At 38.7% G+C, this 14,826-nt stretch overlaps 1 protein-coding gene across 2 annotated transcripts in view; it reads left to right on the forward strand.

Annotated features, from left to right (window-relative positions):
- The window catches only part of Clic (chloride intracellular channel protein 5), a 66,246-nt gene that overhangs the window by 4,716 nt on the left and 46,704 nt on the right, over window positions 1-14,826 (forward strand). The gene's annotated exons all lie outside the window — the stretch shown is intronic.

The raw sequence follows: 14,826 nt of genomic DNA on the forward strand, positions 1-14,826 counted from the left end.
AAAATCATTTCTTAGCGGATGCCTCCGTCATAATAGCTATCTGCATGCCAAATTTCAGCCCTATTCGTCCAGTAGTTTGAGCTGTGCGTTGATAGATCAGTCAGTCAGTCACTCAGTCACCTTTTCCTTTTATATATTTAGATTAGAAATTTAATTAAACTTTCAATTCAATTTTATGGCTAGTTAGGTATGCCATGTCGACTAAGATAATGCAAAGTGGTTTTATTTTTCTTTTTAGAATTCCGTATCTCCTGAGAAAAAAGGAACCCTTATTTGGCAACCCTTTGGCAGGCAGCAATGTCTTGTAGCACAAGTAAACGAAAAATCTGAAAAACGCATTAACTTATTATAATAGGAAAACCGTGAACTTTTGAGTAAATCACAAAATAATTAAAAAGAGTTATTTTTAGGGTTCCGTACCTCAAGAAAAAAAGGAACCATTAAAGATCACTTTGTTGTCTGTCTGTCAAGAAAACCTATAGGATACCTACTTCCCGTTGACCTAGAATTCTTCGTTCTCTTTTGTACGATGGTACGGAACCCTTCGTGTGCGAGTGCGACTCTTACTTGACCAGTTTTTATGTATAGTAATATTTACTCAGCCAAATAACTTACTATTTACTTAAGTAAATAATGAGTAGGTACTCTAAATGAAACAGTATTTTATTTATATGTAATAACTAGTTATCTTTATATTAGTGAGATCAGACGTCAGTTGATAACTATGTTTAATGCATTAATATTCAATTTGATGTACATAGTAGAGGAGGCAGGTAGGTAGGTAGTAGGTCTAGAAAATTTCCTTGAATAATGAATACATCTTCTGATGAGCAAATGAGCATTCCATACGAGAGAGCGTATGATAGGATAGGGTTGCCATTTTCTGAAAAGCATCATTTTAAATTAGCAACGTTACTAATTAAGTACCTTCTTCTTCCTTACCATATTCCACGTTACGTGGGGTCGGCACAACATGTCTTCTTCTTCCACTCACTTCTGTCTTCCGTCAATGTATTATCCACCCCTTTTATATATATATGCATATCCTCTTTTACGCAATCCATCCACCTTTTCTACTAATTAAGTACCTCATTATTAAGTTAAGGTAACTAACAGCCGTACTCAGAGTCGCTTAATCGTTACTTAAGATTGAGTTTAACCAGACAGAGACGACGAGACTCACATAAATCTGTCTCATTTTATCTCAATCTTAAGTAACGATTAGCGACTCTGAGTACGGCTGTAAGTAAGTATACGTAATAGGTAGATAGAATGGGAATCTAAGCTGACAAATTTGATTTCACACACACACCAAGTCCTTAATAGGTTGTTTAAATAGAGTAGTAAAATTAATATCACCATTACGCTGTGAAGAGGCGGTGGTTTTCTCGGTTGAAATGCATGGAAAGTCGTTGCCTAAAAACAACTCATCATTTGAGGTTTAAATTCCTCTTACGTTCATGTCGATCGTGAGTATGAAAATTGAAGACGCACTACGTGTCTCGCGTTGCCACGCTGACAAAGCTGACAAAGTCAAAGTCAAATGATTTATTCAAAATAGGTAATAAATGTTATCGCATTTTTGCGCCTTTGAAACGGAAGTCACGTGATCTGTTTTGACTTGTGGGGTGTGTGTTAACTGCACTTCTGGTATGTTTATATAAATTACTCTTTTTGATGGTCTGGTGTTAGATTTGTAAGATATAATGGTGGTAATTATTACTGACAGTCTCGACTACCCAAGTAGTTCGCGCGACCGGCATAGTTGACAGGCGACAGCCCTACGGTCGTGAACGCCTTCGAAACAGAAACCCCGCGCCGAAGTCGGGGAAAGTGACATAACTCACGCGACAGATCGTGCATCTTGGCCCGATGCGGACCGCCTGAGTGACAACAATTAGCATGTCCACTCGTAATCTGGGGTGTAATTAAATGTAATTTTCATACCGCACGACTAATTCCATACCGTTGGCAGCTCATTGTTAGATTTTCGATAACTAAGGCTTGAGATCTGTACCTACTCTGTAGAGCGTTCTTTGAATTTGCGTTGGCTTAGGGCCTTTGTGCACTCATCCGTATTCGGTTCGTATCTGTGATTCTTCGAAGTGGCCGTCATACAAATACGTACTCATTCGATTCGTATTTTTACGGAATCCGTGATTTCACGAATGAGTGCACAAACGCTCTTAAGGCTCAGTCAAAACGAGGAGGATTTACTTGTCTTAGAGAGAGACGGCGATAAATGTTGCAAGTTAGCTCTTTGAGGAGCTGTACCATACTTTACAATTCACTTTGCTCAAACTTAAGTTTCAGTTAAAACTAGACAGATTTACGCCAGCTATATACCTAACGTGGACTACACTTTCGAAACTCTATTTTACTCCCTTAGATCGTTTCTCCCTGTGTTGTGGACAATACGCAGCGAAACTTTCAGCTTTTATAAAATAACGAAGATTTGGCACGCGCTGGCTCTTAGTCGTCCATTACAGTACGATTCAAACGTAAATGCGCCCCTGAAGTTTGCGCACGACGTTGCGCACCACACACATTTTGGGTGTCCGGGGAAGCGGGGAGGGTAACTGCGCATGTCTCGCAACTTCACGCAGACGCATTTAAGTGTGAATCGTACTGCATGAGATACGCAATATACCTGCAGGAACTATAACAGTTTACCAATTGTATATTTCGATCTGCTCTCTCTTTTGTACAACCTTTCATAAAATCCATAAACTGCAAGACCATTCGAGATATTTCACAATTTAATGGCATTTCAATTTGTTCCAAAGTTTTCCAAATACGCATGCATAGATTCGAAATCAAATGATTGATGTATGGTAACTAACTCGTACCTACCGATTGGAATTGTCCTTTTCCTTTTTGAAATAATATAATATAGTTCGCAGCGTTGGAGGACCCCGAAGGATAGGACGGAACGGCATCAGACGAGTCGCAGAGAGCCGCTGGATTCAGGCGGCGCAAGACCGTGGCGTGTGGAAGTTCCTACAAGAGACCTATGTCCAGCAGTAGACGTCTATCGGTTGATGATGATGATGATGATGATGATGAGTGCGCGACAGGTCGATTTGGCAATCAGGGTATGTGGCGGGGGGTGTGCGGGGCGTTCCCACCCCGATTGCCATCTCGACTTGTTGCGTACTATAGATACAGGTGTTTTTAAATAGAAAAAACCTCATTGTGGATAGTAGGATATCAATTTCCAATGAAAGCGGGAAAGCCGTTTGATGTTTCGATGATAAAAAGGTAATGGGGCAATGGTATCGCATTGCAGGGTTACAATCGATATCGGTAGTTACGATCTATAATAGCGATCTGCTTTGAAGCGACTTCTAACTAGAATTATATCGGTAAATCGAATCGCCAACATACAACGGGCGGTAAAGGCCTCGGGCATCAATCCCAAAACCCGAGTCCACCGCCAATGTTTGGAATTTTGATATTAGAGTGCAGCATTTTGTTAGAACCATACATACTCTATGGCAATTGGGCATTTTCCTACTTTTGAATTTGATAAATATTATTACTTTATTATAACTAGGATAAAAATAATGACGTACGCTGAAAAAATACTAAAATCCAACAAAGATTTGCAAAGTTACAGGCATTTTAATTTTGGAGTGGGAGGGTCTTCTATCCCTTTCTCGCAAAACGAAAATTTGTATGAAACCGCACGAAGCTACTATGGCATTAGTAAGGTGTGACGTCAAAATGCTATATCGCTATCTCCGTCTAATCAGAAATATTTAAATGCTTTGTGTAGTAGTCTATTCAGAAGAAGTGGTGTGACTCACCGGGAAAATAAACAGAGTATACTGAAGGGCGAACTTAGAACTCTAGAATGCAAGACATGAATTTGTGTTTGATTCCGAATGCGCCTTTACTTATCTATGTTTGCTAAAGAACAAGTCCTTAACTAATGTCATATGAAACAAAAGCTTATCAGATACCATAGTTACCTATTTGGAACTTTTATCTTTTGATAAGCTGTTAATTTTATGATAGCGGAACTTATCTAATAAAGTATCTACCTATAAGATACATGTCGGCATTAGCTATTACACTAGCGACCCGCCCCGGCTTCGCATGGGTGCAATGTAGACACTAATGTGGTGTTATTGAGGTGTCATTGCCTCGGAAACTCAAATGAGAGGATTTTTTCCGACCTAATTCACATTATTTCAATTTCCCTAGGGATCTCAAATTTTTGGAGAATTAAACTATAGCTCTAAACCTTCCTCTTGAATCACTCTATCTGTTGGTGAAAACCGCATTAAAATCCGTTGCATAGTTTAAAAGATCTACGCGTCCATACATACATACAGACAGACAGCGGGAAGCGACTTTATTTTATACTAGCTTATGCTCGCGACTTCGTCCGCGTGGACTACACAAATTTCAAACCCCTATTTCACCCCCGTAGGTGTTGAATTTTCAGAATTCCTTTCTTAGCGGATGCCTACGCCATAATAGCTATCTGCATGCCAAATTTCAGCCCGATCCGTCCAGTAGACTGTGACTGTGACAGTAAGCTGTGCGTTGATAGATCAGTCAGTCAGTCAGTCACCTTTTCCTTTTATATATTTAGACTACGTAGAGATGTGAAGTATTGCATTGGTTATTTGATTATTGTAAGTATCGATTTTACGAAATCCTTTGAATTTTTTGCTCACAGAATATTTAAAAAGATAAATATAGTCACAGATTACGTTATTCATCAATACCTAATATGTTATTAGTTCACGTTAAAAATAACTTCTAATGTTGTTAATACTCAAGCTCAAGGTTTTCCCCCCACAGCAATAAAGATTAACGATATTATACAAATGAAATGTACATACTTGAACTTCAGCACCTGCTGGCTGCATCAAGTCGCAGGTGAATTAATACAAAAATGTCCACTCATTTTCCTCTCTTGGTTAGGAGGTATATTTGTTTATACTGATGTGTTTATTATTACCACCCCATAATAATTAGTATTATTGTTTTTTTTTTAATAAACTTACACTACAATGTCATCATTTTTACTTTCTTGTGCCTTAACTAGTCCTTAACCCCCCCGTTCCCACTTGTCGTTTATCGGATCCGTAATGATTTTAATCGAATGTTCCAGTGGCAGAACATTTTATATGAAGCTATTCACACTTGTCGGAAGCTGATTTTATGTTCTGCCACTGGTACATCTGATAAAAACTTGGGCCGACAGACAGGCCACACAGTGGGAACGGAGCGTAAGAACTTAAATGTTTTGATTATTTTAATTACTTATAACAAGTCTGCGAGCATTTGAGCGCGTGCCCGGGCTTTTCACTTACGAAAATTTAAAAGAAATTGCCCAAGACAGAGTCATGAATGTCATTCTTAAGTGTAAACCTTCCATAACCAGATCGATAAAGAACAAAGAAGAAGTACAACGCGGCAGAAAATATTGCACATCGAACTTTAGAAAGAGATTTCGGCTTCGTAGAGCGACGTCTCTGTCACTTATATCTACCTATGTGACGTTTCGTCGGTCTCAACGACAGAAACAACGCTCGACGAAACCGTTATCTAAATATATAAAAGGAAAAGGTGACTGACTGACTGACTGACTGACTGACTGACTGACTGATCTATCAACGCACAGCTCAAACTACTGGACGAATAGGGCTGAAATTTGGCATGCAGATAGCTATTATGACGTAGGCATCCGCTAAGAAATGATTTTTGAAAATTCAACTCTTGAGGGGGTGAAATAGGGGTTCGAAATTTTGTGTAGTCCACGCGGACGAAGTCGCGAGCATAAGCTAGTCTCTTTCTAAAGTTCGACGTGCAATATTTCCTGCTGGGTACTGACTACTGTAGGTAATTAATAAAGTTGCGGACAAGGTTTTGAAAATGAAGCAATCAATGGCTGACATTCTTTCAGACAGACAATATAGCTCATGCAAAATTGCATCAGTTGACAATACAGCAAGATTGCATAATGACTTCACAGTGCAAGATTTACATAATCGACGAGCTGTTAGTTGTTGTTGTAGAAATTCAGTTCAGCATCCGTGGAAAAGATCAATCTAGTTGAACAATAGCACAAGATTTTTATCTAAATAATATACTAGCATAAAGCTTAGGGAATTTGTACTTGGCAGTGAGGCCGATTCTCTTGTACACAATCTCTAAACTAAACTAAATTAACAGGTCTAAGCCTACTGCTATCCTTTCCGCATAACTCCGTCATAATGTTGCTATGACAAGGATAGCACTAGATTTAGACATGTTAATTTAGTTTGGTTTAGAGATTATGTTTTCTTGACAGGCCAGACGGACAGACAGACAGACAACAAAGTTATCCTATAAGGGTTCCTTATATTTCTTTTGAGGTACGGAGCCCAAAAAAGCGCCTATAAATATTAAAGGTAGCTTTAATTCTGCAATAATATAAATATGTACTTAAAGGTATGATTCCGAACCACGCTGCACGCAGCAGCTCTGAGCTAGGCAGCAATGTTGCGGCAGCAATGTAGCGGAACATTGCTGCCTAGCTCGGAAAGTAATGTCATATAAGATTATAGAGATTTTATGGGGACCAGTAGTGCCACGACAGGACTGTGACAGCTGGTGACAGCACTGTTGCGGCAGTACTGCTGCGTGCAGCGTTGTTCGGAATCATACCTTAAGTAATGATTATTATCATTGCTTTGAATTGCACATATGTACATATTTTTCGAATGTCAATATAAGTCGCACCAACAATTAGTTTTGTTAATTGGAGCATTTATTTGCACGCTTGCTTATCGTTTTATCTGTAACTATCTGACGGACATTCAATTTCTGGCATTTTTGTAAAATGGCTAACTGGGAATTAATTGCTTTTACTGTCTCAATGTTTGGTAGTAAAATAACATTAATATGTATTAGAAAGTGCGAGTCAGGCTCGCGCAATGAGGGTTCCGTACTACAGTCGTATTTTTTCGACATTTTGCACGATAATTCAAAATCTATGATGCATAAAAATAAATAAAAATCTGTTTTAGAATGTACAGGTGAAGACCTTTCATATGATACCCCACTTGATATAGTCACTCACTTCGAAAGTTGAAAATACTAATTATTAGTTCATCACCACAATTTAATTTTTTTTGTGTGATCTAACCCTAAATTCACGGTTTTCAGATTTTTCCCCAAATGTCAGCTATAAGATCTACCTACCTGCCAAATTTCATGATTCTAGGTCAAAGGGAAGTACCCTGTAGGTTTCTTGACAGACAGACAGACAACAAAGTGATCCTATAAGGGTTCCGTTTTTCCTTTTGAGGTACGGAACCCTAAAATACTCCGTACTTACTTATTTTTACTATTCAAAAGCTAAAACAGTCTTGTTTATCATAAAAAAGTATTTAATTGCTGCGTTTTCCGTAGTTACGTCAATTAGAGTACATCTAATGCCGACTGTACGTTTATTTATTGTTAGTTTCACTTGCACGTTCTCCATCACGACACTTCCTTTGTTTTGTTATGAAGAGTGTTTTCGTTTTTGTATGCTTTTACGGCCGGTCAAATTAGTACCATTATAAGTTATAGCGATAGGCTTTTCTCGCAGTTACTTAATAATTGCGAAAACGCTTTATTTGCATTTTTTTTTACAATAACTACTTCTGTTGCTCATGATCTAAATGTTTCTGCTACGCTTGGTCAGTTCTTACTTAACTTTATGATGTATGTTTTTTTTTTATTTATTTTTTTAAAAGAATATTAGCCATGTTAAATTACTAATATTCCCCTTTCCTCTCCATCTAAGCGTCAGGCTTGTGCTAGGAGTAGGTACGACAATAGTGCAACGGGCGGGGTTTGAACCGTCGACCTGTCGGTTTTCAGTCCACTCCTATACCGGTTGAGCTATTGAGGCTATAAATATAAACTTTGTTGATTGTTGTAATACATGATTTTGACTGCCTATACTTAGTTCCTTAAACTAAGATTTTTGCTTATATTTTCTTCTTCTTTTCTTGTTTGGTAGCTTTTTGTTGTGCCAGACCAGCACAATGCACTTCGCCAATATCAATTAGCTTGAGGGAGGCACATAGTTATATTTTTTGGTTTGGTACTCTATCAGCTCTTTACTTCTGTGTCTTACATGTGTTTTGTTAACCCAGGCTTGAGATGCTTTTGTTTATTTGCCCACAGTTAATTCATTATTTTACCCAATATTTTAAATCCTTCAACCAAATCCTGGAGATCACCCAATTTGTATTTACAAAATAATTTCTATTTTATTTCCAGAATTGTTTATTTTGGAATCCCATAATATATCAATTAAATTACAGTCCATGATATATAAGAACTGTTCATTTTGCAATATCCAGACTTCAGACATTTCTCTTCCCTGTATGTGTAAAGCTCGTGTAAAGTTGTGTTTTTTTCAAATTAAAGACCATTATATTGTTTTTATGTTGCAAGAACATGATGAAGGTGTCGGTTTATGAAAAAACATTATCTTTGCAACAATGAAACCATACCCTTGGCATTTCACTTACACTATTTATTGCAAATAATAGTGATAATTCAGTACTGAACTAATTTTGGACAGCTTAATACACGGCTTATTAAATGGTTGGGGGGTTGTTTTTGATGTCAATGCAACTATGTTGCAACTTGCAATTATTTACTTAATTATACTTAATTTCTCATTAACTATGCGATGTCTTAATGTATGTGCCCTTTTCGTGTTATCTTTAAAAGGTGTAAAGTTCTTTTAAATGATACATCAAGTATAGTTACTTAAATACATTTACTTATTAGGTGTACTTTTGCGCCGATATTCCGATTATCGATCTCTATAGCGGCCGAATAAATCAAAACGTTGGTAGAACGGAGATAATAGTCAATTACTAAAATTATTAAATGTAGAGCTCTTCTTTGAACAAAGGCATATCTATAGAGTGTACCTTGTAAAGTTTGAGCAAAGTCAAATCACTATTTAAATCTACAATCTCCTTTTCTGTATGTATAAAAGGTCAACAAGACTTTGTGTTCGTCAAAAACAAGCTTTCCTATCCGAACAACCGAATGAAGTTTTTTTATGGCATAAGAAAAAATATGCGTCAGAAAACACCGTGCAATTTTAAAGACATTTGGCCAAGCAAGGCGCGTTTTTACACTATTATGCTATTATAAAACGATAATTAAGTGTGCTTATTCCAAATAGGGATGCAGCTGCTAAGTAATGGGACGTTGTTAGGTGTCCTAATTATCCGATAGCGTAACAAGGTGATTCAAATTACGAAAATACATACGTTTTTTGTAGACATTAGTCAAGTCAAGTCAAGTCAAATGATTTATTCAAAATAGGTAATTAATAACTCTTTTTGAAAGTCAGATGTTGGATTTCTAAGATATAGTGGTGATAATTATTTCGCAAACTTAAAACTAAAGCTTCGAGGGTTCCAAACGCGCCCTGGTCTTATTTTTTTTTTACACATTATTTATTTTTTACACATTTTTACAATATACTAGCTGCCCTGGCGAACTTCGTACCGCCTAACAGTCGATTCTAATTTTTTTAATTTTTCTCTCCGTAAGAACCATCCTCGTCGTTCAAGGAATATTATAAAAAAAGAATTAGCGAAATCGGTTCAGCTGTTCTCGAGATATGCGATCAGCAACACATTCAGCGATTCATTTTTATATATAGAGATGGAGTAAGAAGCCTATCACTATTTTTCTGCCTGTACTTTAGCATATTACTGCTTTTAATATGGTTATGTTATTGAATGTCTAAATATCATCGCTGGCTCACTACAAAGCACGGGTCTTCTCTCAGAATGAGAGGGGTTTTGGCCATAGTCTACCACGCTGTTCAAGTGTAGATTGGCAGACTTCACACACCTTTGAGAACATTATGAAGAGCTCTCAGGAATGCAGGTGTCCTCACGATGTTTTCCTTCTCCGTTTAAAGGAAGTGATATTTAATTGCTCAAAACGCACATAGTTAACTCTGAAAAGTTAAAGGTGCATGCCCAGGATCGAACCGCCGACCTCCCGATTAGGAGGCGACGTCTTTATCACTATTGGCTATCACGGCATACCATAGTAAATATTATATTATTTACTTACCAGCGCCCCGCCTCGGCTTCGCACGGGTAGCTTTTTAAATTTTTTTTGAAAATAAAACATAGCCTATGTTACTCAAGAATGATGTAACTTTCTACTGGTGAAAGAACTTTCAAAATTGGTTCAGTAGTTCCAGAGATTACCTCTACAAACAAACTTACAAACTTCACCTGATCTATCTTGTAGATGATTGTAGAAGATATTTCCGTCCGTTCCTGTCATTATGAACGTATATCCTGAGGGTTGGCACTCGTTCGACGCATATGGCGGTAGCAGCTGCTGGCAGTTACGCGTGGCCGCCACATTTATATATTTTTTATCTATCACAATTTCCTTGCAATGAGTATGTCCGACGTCGAGAATCGAGATAATCCAAGCGTAGAATTATTTTAATATTCAATTTTAATAACTACAAATATCATCATCATCATCATGGTCAACCCATGGCCGGCTCACTACAGAGCAGCGGGTCTCCTCTCAGAAAGAAAAGGGTTTTGGCTATAGTCTGCCACACTGGCAACTTCTCAAAGCTAATTGATCGATTCCGGAAAACCTGCATCAATCATTATTTACAATCGCAATTGTTGTGATTGGCTGAATTTATGGTATTCTTGTTGCAACAATGCATTGTAGCCAATAGTGAGCGAGCATGAACCAATCAGAGGTTTTTGCGATTGTCACACTGAAGCTGTAAAGCTACCGCGTTAGGGCCCATGGCTGTAACATGTACTGCATGATAATCCTGAGTCGGGGACCATCTATGGCTGTGTTGCCAAATTTTTTAGTGGTCGATTGTCCTCCATGCGTTTTACAACCCATTGTAGTTTGTTATAACAATGTTATAAAAAACTTACAACTAGGGGAGATCTATCCTTGGTTAGCTAGTTGGTAGTTACCTACTCTACGTCATATCAGAAATTAGGAGATCCGTAGGATGACCATAGTAGCCGACATAGCTCAGCGGGTGGTGAAGCTGAAGTGGTAATGGGCAGGGTACTAATTCGAAAAACTGATAGACGTTGGGGTCCCAAGGTGCTGGAATGGCAGTCTCGCACCGGAAGGCCCCCCCACTAGGTGGACGGACGATATCAGACGAGTCGCAGGGACCCGTTGAATTCAGAAGGCGCAAGACCGTGGCGTGCGGAAGTCCCTATACAAGAGACCGATGTCCAGCAGTGGATGTCTATCTGTTGCTGATGATAAGGGGAGATCTAGATTTCTTGATAGATAGATTGAAACTTAACATACGAAATCTGTGTAGGACATTAAGCAGACCCGCGGGGTGATTGCAGTAGCGACAGCAACGCGACAGCAGTAGCAATGCGACAGTTCATTTGCTGTATCTCTTCTTCTTGTTCTTATTTTGCTTTGTGGCTATTGCTATCTCTCTCTAGCCGCTGTTACGTGTGACGCTTGACAGCAATGATCGTGAGATTTACGCCAGTCGCAAGCCTGTCGCGAGATACGTAATCACCCCACCGGGGTTTTATGCCAAGTAGTATACCATACAGGACGAAGAAGGTGCGTTGATATTGATTTTTTTTTTTTTTTTAAAGAATATTAGCCATGTTAAATGACTAATATTCCCCTTTCCTCTCCAACTAAGCGTCAGGCTTGTGCTAGGAGTAGGTACGACAATAGTGCAACGGACGGGGTTTGAACCGTCGACCTTTCGGTTTTCAGTCCACTCCTTTACTGGTTGAGCTATTGAGGCTCAATTATTATTAAATTATTAAAGTTGAAACGACGGAGTGATAAATAATTTTGTAGGCGTGTCGCGCACTTGATACACGCAATTGTAAATGAAGACTTCAATGATCATGATCAGAAACACAGAAAAGGTGGTGCTATCTTGATAATAAATAATTGGAGAATAGTTAGTATACTTTTTACGATTCAATGCATCATGCATTTAGTTCCCTAATAGACTTTCTTCTTGTTTCTCTTTTGGCTCTTACTTGGACATACTTTATTCCGGCGCTTCTTCTACTTGAGGTCTTTTGACTTTACTACTCAAGTATTAGAGGCGCCGGGATAACCTAACCAGGTCTAGCTGGTAATGTGTGGTACAGCCTTAAAAAATAAACGTTTTTCTTTCTTACTTTCTTTTCTTTCTCTTTCAAGCTCTCAAATGATATAAGCTCAAATGTTTGGTGTATTTCATCGAAAATAACAAAAAATGAACTTAGAGGTAACCCTTGGAGTCTTCAAATACATCTAGAAAACAGGTATAAGTATTACCTGAACTTACCAGCGACCTTCATCTATGACCTCCAGCCAGCCTATTCATATGTCAGTAGGTACTCAGAAACGAAAGGAAGAGAAACTTATGCGATCCTATTAACATATTGAATCTGATACGTCTGTCTGTCTGTTGTACTAGACAGCTAAACCGATCTTAATGTTTGATACAAATATATCTACTCGTAGCTTACATTCTAGAAACGTACAAATTATAAGCAACTTTTAACGGGAAAATTCTCCATTGCCACGAATAAATCAGACAAACTACCTCTAAAAGTCAAAAGTACAATAATTAGTATGGGGCTATTCAAGGGGCGGATATACAAATTCCATCGCGTTCCCACTTCCCACTAGATTTCAACATGGGATTATTCAAGGGGCGTATCGACTTGAAAAGTAGGCAACGCATTAGCGGTTCCTCTGTAGCTGTAAATGTTCAAGGGTGGCGGGTTACTCAACATCTGTGGCCCTACCGCGGTTGTTTGACAGCTACAATGTCACGATCGCAATCATCTCTGATTGGTTATTGCTTGCTCACTATTGGCCACAATGCATTGTTGCAACAAGAATCGCACAAATTCAGCCAATCAGAACAATTGAGATTGTAATAATGATTGATGCAGGTTTTAGACAATCGCCCTACAGGTGATCCTCCTGCTTGTTTGATAGCTATTTATATTAATAAAATCCTAAATCAAAAAGTCAACAACGCATTAGAGTTAATTTGCAGATGCTGTTCTGCCGCGCCCGTATAGTCAGGTGACATACCTGCCCGTAGATATTATGACGAACTTTGAGCGGCTAGTTATATTATAACGGTTTTTATAAAGATTTTAAAAATCTGCAAGCCTTCTCTACAGACGTAATCGCTGTTGACAATTAGGTGCAAATAACACTCCTTCGCGTTGCGGAGTCATCTAATTTACCTAAGCATTGGTTCTCAGACAAACGGGCTTAATGATAAAGCTTCACAACATTGGTATAGGCATGAAGTGTAGTATAGAAGACATTTGAACGTACCGAGAGGTCGGCATGAGGTCGATCGAGTGAGTCATCGGCAAACCGGATCCTCCGGTCGGACGCACTCCGGTTTTGCTCGTGCGGCTTTGGGATTAGAAAAGACACGAATATTATATTACGATGACCGATAAATTTGTTACTCGCTAACTTGTGCTCTTTACTCTATTCGAAGAAATTTTTTTTGTTAAAAAAGGTTCGGATTAGAAAAACGACTAAACTGACGCGATGCCGCTTGCTTCCAAATCCTGCTAAAATTCCTATTTGCATTGGGATTTGAGATCGATATGTAACTTGTATGATAACTTGCCAGCGGGACAGGGGTGGAGCAGGCGGGTAGAGAGGCGCGAGGGGTGCGACAGATTGACGTGATTTTTGCATGGATATAGTTGAAGACCTGGAGAATGAGATAAGCTACTTCTATTCCGGAAAGTCAAAGAGTGCCCAAGGGATTTTTAACAACCTAAATTTACGCGGACGAAGTCGCGGGCATCAGCTAGTCTGTAATGACATCAAAACTGATATTAAAGTCACACGGGAACTGCAGGAGATAAGTAATTTAGTCTACACGTCCACAACGTACATAATATACTGTAAAAAGCTGTGATAGCCTAGTGGTTAGGACGTCCGCCTTCTAATCGGAGGTCGGGGGTTCGATCCCGGGCACGCACCTCTAACTTTTCGGAGTTATGTGCGTTTTAAGTAATTAACAGCCGCACTCAGAGTCGCTTAATCGTTACTTAAGATGGAGTAGAATAGAATAGAATAGAATGTTTTTTTATTCATGTAAACTTTTTAAAAGTGCTTATGAATAGTCAGGTAGTTTTAATTTACCACTGGTTTGGAATGCCGTTCCTACCGAGAAGAACCAGCAAGAAACTCGGCGGTTGCTCTTTTTAATTTTTCAATTTACAATGTTATTATACCGTACTATACAAGCTATTGCAGCCCCGTGCATTGCTGGAGCGAGTCAAATCCAAGCTTTTTAGCGAGTTAAAACGAGACAGATTTATGTGAAAGATATAGATCTGTCTCGTTTTAACTCAATCTTAAGTAACGATTAAGCGACTCTCTGAGTGCGGCTGTTAATTACTTAAAACGCACATAACTCCGAAAAGTTAGAGGTGCGTGCCCGGGATCGAACCCCCGATCGTCGATTAGAAGGCGGACGTCCTAACCAATAGGCTATCACAGCTAATTATATATCAGTGCAAAAAAAAACACGTCGATCGGTTGCGGCGTGATGTGCGCGAGTCTGACACTCGCACTTGGCCGGTTTTTATTAAATACATACCTCTTTGGTTTATACACGGCACCGTACTGGATAGTAACATCGCTTATCATTAGATACGTACGATAGAATATTGTAGTAAAGAATATTTTCACTGTATCCGTTTACCGCTCAAAAACAAAGAGATAAAGCCTCCCACCGATTAGATTACAATATTTGCTTGCGTACAT

The sequence above is a fragment of the Maniola hyperantus genome, chromosome 19, assembly GCF_902806685.2.
Source record: "Maniola hyperantus chromosome 19, iAphHyp1.2, whole genome shotgun sequence".
NCBI lineage: Eukaryota > Metazoa > Arthropoda > Insecta > Lepidoptera > Nymphalidae > Maniola > Maniola hyperantus.